This window comes from Erythrolamprus reginae, chromosome 4 (assembly GCF_031021105.1).
Source record: "Erythrolamprus reginae isolate rEryReg1 chromosome 4, rEryReg1.hap1, whole genome shotgun sequence".
Classification (NCBI taxonomy): domain Eukaryota; kingdom Metazoa; phylum Chordata; class Lepidosauria; order Squamata; family Dipsadidae; genus Erythrolamprus; species Erythrolamprus reginae.
Genome location: NC_091953.1, coordinates 28,125,650 through 28,137,937, shown reverse-complemented (window position 1 = coordinate 28,137,937; position 12,288 = coordinate 28,125,650).

Sequence of the window (12,288 nt, the reverse complement as noted above, 5' to 3'; positions counted from 1 at the left end):
TCCACTCGAAACAGAATATCCTACGAAAATAGACTAACAATCCTGGGCCTTGAAAGCCTAGAACTACGGCACCTAAAACACGATTTGAGTACAGTGATCCCCCGGTTATTGCGTCCCCAACCATTGCGAACAGGGTAATTTGCGATTGTTGAACCCGGAAGTCAAAACACCATCTACGCATGCGTGCCCTTTTTTTCTATGGGCACGCATGCGTAGATGGGGCCCGGCAGATCAGCTGCTGGGCGGCTTCCCTGGGTCTTCCCCCTCTTGCTGGCGGGAGGGCGAGCAGCGGGCATCAGCAAGGAGTTTCCCCACCGCCCACGCAAACTCCTCGCTGCCGCCCGCCCTTCGCCCGCCCACGCCGTTCATTCTCGCCGCTTTCGAGCTGAGTCCTGAAGCGAATTCGCTCCAGGACTCAGCTCGAAAGCGCCGAGAGCCAGCGGGGACAAGCCGTTCGCTGGCGCTGGCTCTCGGCGCTTTTGAGCTGAGTCCTGAAGCGAATTCGCTCCAGGACTCAGCTCGAAAGCGCCAAGAGCCAGCACCAGCGAACGGCTTGTCCGCCGCCTGCCTGCCCGCTAGCGAGGAGCCGAAGATTGGGGGCGGCGCGGCTGTTTTAAAATGTCGCCGCCGGCATGGGGGGCTTGCCAGCACCCCCCGGACCCCCAACCCGGGTTTGGGGGGCTGCTAGGAAGCCCCCCATGCCGGCGGCGACGTTTTAAAACAGCCGCGCCGCCCCCAATCTTCGGCTCCTCGCTAGCGCTGCGGGAGTAAAAACACCATCTGCACATGCGCAGATGGTGTTTTTACTTCCGCAGCGCTACTTCGCGAAAACCCGCTCGTTGCGGGGGGTCCTGGAACGGAACCCTCACAACGAGCGGGGGATCACTGTATTACCCACAAGATCATATGCTGCAACGTCCTACCAGTCAATGGCTACTTCAGCTTCAACCGCAATAACACAAGAGCACGCAACAGATTCAAACTTAACACGAACGGCGTCAAACTTGACTGTAAAAAATATGATTTCAACAATCGAGTTATCGAAGCATGGAACTCATTACCGGACTCAATTGTGTCAACCCCTAACCCCCAACACTTCTCCCTTAGACTCTCCACGATTTACCTCTCCAGGTTCCTAAGAGGCCAGTAAGGGGCGTACATAAGTGCACTGGTGTGCCTTTCGTCCCCTGTCCAATTATCTTTCCTTTCTTTCATCTATCTTATATATTCTCTTCCTTTCATATATCCTCTCCTCTAAGTTCACTTTCACCCTCTTTTATATTATCACATGTCTATTTTTCTTCCTATGTATTTGTGTATTGGACAAATTAATAAAGGTAAAGATAAAGTTTAAAAAAACAGATTTAAGGAACCCATCTCAAACTATGTCTTTAAATTTGTTTTGTTTTTTTGCCTAAATTGAGTTTAGTTTTCTGTCTGAACCAGTTTCAGGTATTTACACCAATCAGAGTTGGCCTAATTGTGGTTTAGTACTCATAGGTCATATTAATGCCACATTAAACAGAAATATTGTAGAAAGTTAAGGGTTAACCCTATCTGCAATTTATACTTGGCAATATCATATTTGGGATATCACTTTTAGTAGCTAGAAAGGATGTATTTGAAAAAAGGGTCACAGAAAATGGAAACTCGATTCTAGAAAGCTAAGTGTGCTTGGAATAATTATTTCTTGGGTTTTTTAAGAGGTTTTTTTTTTTGAGACATGTACCTATACCTGTTGTTCTTGGCTTATAATCATTTGTTTATCGACTGTTCTAAGTTACAATAGCAGTAGAAAACAGTGTCTTATGAGCGGTCCTCACACTTGCAGCACTTCCAGTGTTTCATGATAAAAATTTAGACATTTGGCAACTGACACGTAATTTATGACAGCTGCATCATCCGATACTATGTGATTGCTATTTGTGCCTTTCATCCGATACTATGTGATTGCTATTTGTGCCTTTCTAGCCAGCTTCTGACAAGAACAGTCAATGGAAGAAGACAAAATAGTTTAACAACTGCATGGTTCACTTAGCAACTGCTGTGATTCATTTAACCATGGCAAAAAAAAAACCCATAGTTGAGTGTGACTTACTTAATAACCACCTTACTTAGCAAAAAAAAAAATTATGGTCCAAATTATCTATAATAAATCCAGGACTACCTATAGTGAATGAGTCCTCCAGTTCGAAACTGCTGAGAACTTTTATCTAATACAGTGTTCCCTCGATTTTTGCGGGTTCGAACTTCGCGAATAGCCTATACCACGGTTTTTCAAAAAATATTAATTAAAAAATACTTTGCGATTTTTTTCCTATACCACGGTTTTTTCCACCCAATGACGCCATATGTCATCGCCAAACTAATAATTTTTACAAATAAATAACAACAAAAATAATTATTGTTAATAAATAATTATGTTTATAAATATCAGGATCACTAAGTGTCTTATTCAATGGTGATTACCAATAATAATGGTGAGTAAATGGTTGTTAAGGGAATGGGAAATGGTAATTTAGGGGTTTAAAGTGTTAAGGGAAGGCTTGTGATACTGTCCATAGCCAAAAATGGTGTATTTACTTCCGCATCTCTACTTCTAATACCAATTCATCCAATACATAACACAATTAATCAGGTAATACTTTATGTTAAGAGTTGTTTAATTTTAAAAAAAATTAGATAATCTTAGAAAAGGTATTGTACTTTTATAATTACAGTATGGGGAAGTGATTACTTCTTTTCAGAAAATGGCTATTACAATCCATATTGTACAGCCGTGGTGGCACGGTACTTAAAATGCAATACTGCAGGCTACTTTTGCTGATTGCCAGCAGTCTGAAATTTGGCAGTTCGATTCTCACCAGTTTAAGGTTGACTCAACCTTCCATCGTTCTGAGATCAGTAAAATGAGGAGCCAGATTCTTGAGGGCAATATGCTGACTTTGTAAACTGCTTAGAGAGGGCTGTAAAACACGGTGAAGTGGTATATGTAAGTCTAAATGCTATTGCTATTGCTACCAGTATATGCACTACAGTATTTGTATAAAGAAAGGTTATTTATTTATTTATTTATTTATTTTTGTAGTTCTCTGCACATTCATGCAGTTTAATCTGTTAATTAAAAGTAATTGATTCAATGTCTTTAGTTAGGTATTTTCAATTTATTATTAATAGATTTAATAATAGTGAAATCATTCACTATTAATAGTGAAAGTCATGTAGCGAAATACTGTATATGGTTAAGAAGAAATGAAAGATCCTCATGAGTACGGTAAATATCTTTTCTTGAGCAGCAGCTAGTTTCAATTTGAAAACTATTTACATAGCTAAAGTCAGGTCTCACCAGAGTAAGAAGTCTGAGGATTGAGACCAGAATCCCTTCTGTGCTTTCTATATAAAACCACTCCCATGTGGTTAGAATAAGTTTGCCAAGTTAGTTCAGTATTGTCTTCTCATTTTCTGTAAAGTGAAATGTGCTTCTCTTTGTAGAGCATCCTGCCTTGTTTGTATTTCATTCAGCTTTTAAAAATAAATCAGCATGCTTAGCATGCCATTTCTTGGACAGTCCAAAAGATCTTCCAATCTATCACAATACTTTGTATGTTTTCTAAGAAAAGCTGCAGCTGCACATATTATATAGCCATTCCCATTCCTCAGGGAAATCTTTTATAGTATTCTTCGAATTAATGGAAAGGTGGCTTCGCACTTGAAATTGATTTTATTTCAAAACAGAAGTCCATTAATGCAATACTGGAACGTCAAATCAATTAGTTAAAAGTGTATATGTGTCCTAAGTAATGATTTGGCCTATGCTTCTTAACAATTACATAAATTATGTCTATATTCTGTGTTTCTTTCAAGAGCTCAAGGTAGCTTACAAGCAGACCTCTCGCAATTTTGTTCTCATAGCACTTTGTAAGGTAGTTTGAGCTGTGAGAAAGTGACTATTCATTGACTTTCCGTGGCTAAAATTACACTTCAAACTGGGTTTCCCTGGTCTGGTACAATATTTTAGCTACCTAAGCCTAACTTAACAACTGTATCATAATGCTTCTCAAAGTTTAACAAATGTATAGATATAATAGTTTATGTCAGATTTTCATTTTCAGTCATGGATGCTAATAGGTGATACATTGCTTCCAATTATATATCTTGTATTATAAGAACACTGTAGCACAATATATGGCTCGCTAGATTTGTACATCCTAGTGACTCAATGTATTATGTGGAACATTTACTTGAAAAAGAATCCGTTGATTTCTTAATATTTGCTCATTGCATTTACATCCAACATATTCTCTGAGAACTCAGCATATGGTACATAATGGTCTATTTAATATTATCCCCACAATAACTTTCTTGTTAGTTTCTGCTTGTTTAGTGAAATAATAAACTGTCCAATTATACATTGGAGATTAGTATGGTGTATTTATTTTTTCCTTTTTTATTTGAACAAACAGATTTTTAGAAAGTGAAAGACACAACCATAGAATTAAAATCACAACTAAGAAAAAAACATTATAGAAAGACTTATTAATACAGTACTTTCTCTCCTTACTTTCCATTATCTCAGGAACCGCCTTCTGCCGCACGAATCCCAGCGGCCAGTTAGGTCCCACAGAGTGGGTCTTCTCCGGGTCCCGTCAACGAAACAATGCCACTTGGCGGGACCCAGGAGAAGAGCCTTCTCTGTGGCGGCCCCGGCCCTCTGGAACCAACTCCCCCCAGAGATTAGAACTGCCCCTACCCTCCTTGCCTTTCGTAAGCTACTCAAAACCCACCTCTGCCGCCAGTCATGGGGGAATTAACACTTCTTCTCCCCCTAGGCTGATACAACTGTATGTATGGTATGTTTGTACGTATGCTGGTTTTATATATTAAGGGGTTTTAAGTTAGTTTTTAGTATTGGATTTTTACTGTACATTGTTCATGACTGTTGTTAGCCGCCCCGAGTTTTCGGAGAGGGGCAGCATATAAATCCAATAAATGAAATGAAATGAAATGAAATTGGTTTCCCAATTGCTCATCTAAATATTATTTTACGTTGAACATTGAAGGTTAATTACTAATAACTGTTGTATTAATTTCATATCATATAACTCTTTTCTAATAAACCACATTCTAAATGTATAATTGTGCCTTGCTGTGTGATGTGTAGTATATAAAGGAGCCATCCCTGCTTACATTTGATAAGTCTCCTGTTACAGAGATATATATTCTGGGAGTTGAAATCCACACACCTTAAATTTGCGGAGGCTGAGAAGCACTGACATAAACTGTTGTTCCCAAGGAAAGACAAGTAGTGAAAAGATCCAGCAGACATACATCTTAGAATATATACAATGTGTCTTGGGAATGTTATTAAAAATAAAACACAAAAGGCCATTCAGTAAAATGTATTACTGTTTTAGTTTCTAGTATGGCATTCAAACATTTTCTGTAGATTGACTTCCTCTCTAAGGTATTTCTTCAGCAGCAAAGGAAATATGCTCAACCCTAAGGCATTTACTTGAAAGGCTTTGGGTTTTATTTATATATTTCATACATTTTGATCTTAAAATTGCAGGGAGAATAATGTTTTCTTTTACATTTACCTGAAGCTTTATTTTCCTTGCTCTCAGTAGAACGAATACTAAAATTCACATTGATTTGCAATAAGTACAATCTGTCTATTCTACTACTCAGATTTATACCACATGGGTGTTCCAAGAACTCATAACCCATTGAAATTACTTGGTTTGTATAAAATGAATAATCTATCTGATGATGCCAAAAAACAGTTCCTGTCTTTTTGGCAGAAAAATAAGCATCTACCTGTAGATAACTCTCACACACTTTTCCTGAAAAATAATACCCCCATTAAAATAAAAAATACATGAAAAGATACAAGTTTGGACCAGGAACTGAAGCTAAATACCATGCTATCTATTTTCATTGCTGTTTCGGAAAAGTGGGAGGAGAGGAAGGAGAGAGAGTGGAACAGCTACTGTTAAGATTTCCAGATCTGTTTTTCCATTATGGGCTACTTGAACGCTAGTGTGAGTTTTGCCTCTCTGTTTTTCCCACAGTCAGTAAGACTTATCTGACAATGGAGTTAGTGTCAGCTGTCCAAAACAGACTGGGAGATACATTCCTTTCACCACTGCCATTGCTTATCATCAACACACTCATTTTTTAAACTCCAGTAAATTTACAGGCATATAAGATCTGCCTTTTTTTTTTTTGCTACTCCTGTTGCTGGTTTCTGCCTTCACTATATCTCCACAAAATTTTAGGGAATTGCAGAGCACTTGAATTAGATTCAAAGAGCCTACTGTAAAAGGTGAACAGGTGATCTAATATAGTAACACATTTAGGGTATGAAATATACAACATAAACAATGTAGGTAGTCTTCAACTTACAACCACAGTTGAGCAGGTAGAAAATCCCATTGCTAAACAAGGATGCAGTTAAGTGAGTTCTTTTTGCCATAGTTGTTAAGCAAATGACTGCGGTGGTTCAATGAATTGTATTGTTGTTAAGTGAATCTGGCTTCCCCTATTGACTTTGCTTGCTGGAAGCCAGCTGGGAAAGTTGCAAATGGCAATCACATGGCCCCCAGGATTCTGCAATCATTGAGTATACTGTACTTTCGAGGTGCCAAGTGCCCAAATTTTGATCACATGACCATGGAGATGATGTGATGGTCGTAAGTGTGAAAATTGATTGTAAGTCACCATTTGACTGCAGTTGTAACTTCAAACGCCACCTAATGAATAATTGTAAGTCAAGGACTATCTGTAATACATTTAATAAACAAATGTTTATGAATTTATAGTTATTCTATCTATCTATCTATCTATCTATCTATCTATCTATCTATCTATCTATCTATCTATCATCTATCTATCTGACTTGTATGCCGCTCAATCTTGAAGGACCCAGGGTGGTTTACAACAATATAAATTACAAAAAAAAAAGACCCTTCCAAAAGAAGTCAAATGTACAATATAAAACAATAAAACCCCAATTAAAACCCATAGCTAACCTATCCAGTCAGCAGGCCTACATAGCATTCATACAATTTGGCCATGATAGTTGTTAATTCACAGATTAACAACTTTTTACACAGTTGTTAAATGACAACAGAACTTTAAGAGGTTCTGCTGGATTTATATGTCAGAGATTTGCATGAAGCTACAGTATATTGTCAAAAAGAAGATAGAACTTTCTTTCATTTAGGATCCATAGTGTGACCCACATTCTTGTGGTACCGATACAACTGTCTTGCCAGAATAGCAACAGTGTTCTGACTCTCACTGCTGTTTAACAGAGAGTAGTCCTTTCTGGTGAATGGGGGTATTATTCTGAAACTAAATTGCACGGCTTGTTATTCCTAAAGCAGGGATGAAATTTATTTTATTTTATTTATTTTATTAGATTTATAGACCGCTCTTCTCCTCAAGTACTCAGGACAGCTCACCAGCATAAAATAGACACAATAACAATAAATAGGATTAAAAACCTTAGAAAAAGCATAAAACTCAAAGTAAAAACAACAACCATTCCTCTTTCATACTAATGGCCGAAGCAAAAATATCACTCAGAGCCCCCAGGCCTGCTGGCATAGATGTGTTTTTAATGCCTTTCGAAAGGCAAGGAGAGTGGAGATGGTGCGGATATCAGAGGGGAATTGGTTCCAGAGGGTCGGGGCCACAACAGAGAAGGTCCTCCCCCATGGACCTGCCAGTTGGGGGAAATGGGAAAAATGGAATAGAAATGGAATAGAATTTCTTTTCTTTGCCACTTGTTTTATATCTAATATCTTATTAAATGATTTGCTTCATTCCAGAAGTATGTACCAAGAAAGGGCAGTACATTCAGTGATAAAAGGAAAAATACTCTCAGTTGGAGACATAGAAACATGTTGTCAACCTGCAAACAAGAGTTAAGTAAGATGGGCAGTCAATAAATTTGATAAGCAAGCAAACTACTGCCAGAAGGAACTTCCTTCAGTGATTTTTTAAGAAATATAACTCACATTTTATTTGTAGAGCTGGTATCTCTGTTCAAGAAATAGCTTTCCTTCGATCTTTCCAGAATTCTCTTTCTGTCATTTGAAGTAAGCCAACTAACGTGCTCAAGTCTTAATTGGAGCAGGCCATTAAGCATGCAACTGAAGCACAATACAGCGTTCTCAGCTAAGCCTTAAAACACTGAGATTACATTTCTTTTTTGCAGACTTGTTAATATAACAGAGGCATTGATATTTCCTGCTGACTATAAACAATGAAATGCTTTTAAAGCTAATGGAATACATATGTTGGAGTCTACTAAAAATGTTAGAGGAAAAGACTTTTAGAGATACCAAAAAAAACATTTTGATCCTTCCATGGTGCATTTAGAGTTAATTAACTGGGTTTTCTTTTTATGAAGACTTTGATTTTTCTTGTATTTTTATTTTTGTTTTATATATATATATATATATATATATATATATATATATATATATATATATATATATATATATATATATAAACAAAAATAGAAATACAAGAAAAATCAAGGTCTTCATAAAAAGAAAACCCAGTATATATATTTCTCAAAAAATAAAGTGAACACTCAAATAGCACATCCTAGATCTGAATGAAATGTTCTAATTGAATACTTTGTTCTGTACAAAGTTGAATCTGCACAACAGCAAGTGAAATTGATTGTCAATCAGTGTTGCTTCCTAAGTGGACAGTTTGATTTCACAGAAGTTTGATTTGCTTGGAGTTACATTGTGATGTATGTATGTATGTATGTATGTATGTATGTATGTATGTATGTATGTACGTATGTACGTAGAGTTCAAACTGCAGGGATAATTTGTCTTCAGACCTAATTCTGAATTACATGTCTAGGGTGTGTTTTCCCCCAACATATTTGGACTGCGCCAAATTAGAATAAAGCACTAAGCTTATACCTGGATATTTGCTAGGTGGTGACATCTGTTGCACTTCAGATTCACCTGACACACTCTCCAGTTTGTTGCCCTAGATTAGAACATCCAATATCAGTTGCTGGGTGTATTGTGACATCACCTGTATGTTCCAGGCAACAATGGAACTTGCCAGGCAATAATGCTTTTGTCATTCTGATTAATGGATCAAGATTTTGAGGATACTGCTGAACCCAGCATCTCTTTTTATACTAGGTTTGGAAGGCAAGTGAGTTTCTGTGTGCTTCCAATAATGTGAATTTCAAAGATTCTGTTTAAGGTCATAATGGGATTAATTAGAAGATTCCATTATATTGTTTAAGGAAGAAGAGACAGACAGGTAGCTATGTGGAAAATGATTTGTCAGCTTGCATGAATTTTGGAAAGGAGAAAAGTTTCAGGTCAGGAAGTTTCAATTCCTGTGTAGTTTTTCCACAGATGTAGCTTATCTGGAATTTTGAGATATTTGAATCACCCTACCCATTCTTGAAAGTTGGACTGTCTAGAAGTCTTAGGATGTCCTGCTGAAATACAGGTAGTCTTCGACCTATGGCCACAATTGGGACCAGAATTACCCTTGCTAAACAAGGGAGTTGTTAAGTGAGTCAAATCCAATTTTGTGACCTTTGCTACCAGAGTACTGTATTTAAGTGAATCAGGCAGTCTCTAAGCTTCCTCCACTAACATTGTTTCTTGGAAGTTGACTTGGAAAGTCAAAATGGTAATCACCTGATCCTGGGACACTGCAATTATTGTAAATATATGTGTGGTAAAGTGCCCATATTTTGACCACATGATTGTGGGGATGCTGCAAAAGTCACAAGTTGTATTTTTTTTAAAGTGCCATTATAATTTTGAAGAGTCGCTAAACAAATGGTTGTAAGTGAAGGACTACCTGCATCAAAGGACGAAGTATCAGCAACAATGTTTGTCCTACCATTTTACCAGGCAGGAGATCCTCTTTCTTGAATCCAGTACTAGATTGTTCTTTGGGGACTGAAATGGGATGAAGAGGCCATTTTAGCAGCCCTGCTAAAATGCCTTGCTTCCAGCCTGTTTCCTGCAAGGACTGGTTGGCAAAAAAGCATGAGTCTTTTTTCTTTTCTTTTTGTAAACTGACAATAAATGTACATCAAGTGAAAGATGATTAAATCTTGCCCATGTTTGCAGACAGAAAATTGGACTATAAAATAAGTAACTTTTACAGCAAACATCCAGCAGTAGCAATGTTGTCACCAAAATATATGAGCATCTATCACCTCCTACTTGCCCTTTTATAAAGTGTATATTTCAGGTTCATAAATTGATATTGTGTTGTACTATTTGTCATATATATGGGATGCTGTTCATTTTGCCAAAATATAGTTTTGTGCCTTAGACACTAAAGGGATCCCACTGGCTTGCAATGTGTTTCACAACTATTATTTCTTAATCTTGAACTCGTCACTACCTTCCCAGATTGTTATAAGGTAAAGTTTCATGAATAAAAACTGGAATAAATAGCATAGTTTTTCATCACTTACAGAGATGTTGATATTCCTTGCAGCACACAAACTAATCTTTTAAGAACTTAAATGTCTCCTTAAGAATCTTAGTTTTCCAGGAAAATACCAGATTTACTCAAGACATAACTTGATGGAATATATTACTAAATTGTGGTCTCTAAAACTTGTGTGGTCCTAATGTTACTAATGTAGTGGTTAAAAAATAGTTTTCCGATCTGTGCCTGGACAAAGGCCTAGAAGATTCCGTAATAAAACATGACATTTTTCCTACCATCCAGTTAGCAGTTTCAGGGGTAGCCTCCTGTAGAACAAATCAATGATCATGCTTCTAGATTATGAAGATTACAAACAGACCAGTAACATTTAGTCTGCTACATTAATTGATTAAAGCTGTTGACCAGTTATAAAGTTTCTCCTTTTACATCATCGTCATCACTGAAACTCTTGAGCAAACTATAGCTGTGAAAAGAAAATGTATTTATTTGTATCTCTCAAATTAAGGACACAAAAATATAACAAGAATTTGTTTGAGTCTGAGGAATAGGGCGGCATAGAAATCAAACAAACAAACAAACAAGCAATGAGCCCAATCACATATACATAGACACAAGTAGTCCTAATTTAATAATAGTAATTGGGACTGGAATTTCTAATTTCTTAAGAGAGATTGCTGCTAAGGAACGTAATCAGAAAGCAGAAGATCATATGATTACATTGCTTAAGAATGGCAATCCCAGAAGTTCCTGTTGTTAAGTTTAAAAGTTAAGTGAAAACATGGAAATTTCCTTCCAGCATCCCACAAGCAAAATCAAAGTTGGGCCAGAGGCCAAAGTTGGGAACTATGTATTTTCCACTTTCTGACACCCTAGAAAGCTGGCTTTAAAAAGGGTTTTGCGAACTTCATGCCTTTACCACTGTTTTAGAATTCCATCCTCCACTATCAAGGCTTGTGCTGAGCATTAAATTGGGCTCAAAACAAGTCTGCTGAACACACAGGGATGGGTTCCACTTACCTTCACCACTGGTTCATATCGCGACATTTTGCATGCGTCCCCACATGTGGGGGCAGGCAGGAGGGCACTTTTTCAAGCAGCAGCAGAGGAAAAGACTTCCAAACAGTAGAAAATTTGAAAAAAATTCCCCCAAAAAATGGCACCCATGGACAAGCACTGACCAAACCAGATCTGTGATGCCATTGTGACATCACTAGCAGGTCGCTACCAGTTCGGGTGACCCTGTACGAACCGGGAGGAACTCACCCCTGTGAAAAACATGCTTGGAAGTTGGCATGGACACTCTTTCCCCATTTTTTCTATGCTTAATAAACTAGGATATCCCTCCCCATAAAAGCTCAACATCTCATTCCTGTACCACTGTCCTCATTAATAGATGTTTTCCTGCATGTTAAAAACATCAGGGAGGAAAGCAGATTCTGAGGGCTTAACCAATCGTTTTACTTAGCATGCCTTTTACACCTGAAACCAGGAGATTTTGTTTAGAGGTAGTTTGATTTAGTGATTAAGGCATCAACCAGGCTAGAAAGCAGGAAATTATGAATTCTAGTCTCTTTTAGCCATGAAAACCAGCTGGGTGACTTGAGCTTGTCATTCTTCCAGCCCAACTCACCTCACAGGATTGTCTGGGAGAAAACAAAATGAAGAAGATATGTTGGATATGCTTGCTGCCTGGAGTTATTTGTAACAAATAATAATGGCTGGAAACAAACAAAAGAATCACCATCTGATAGCAAGCCAAAAACAGAAGCAACAGATGCAGGATAAGGATCACCAATGGGGGCAGCTAATTATAGGCTTGGT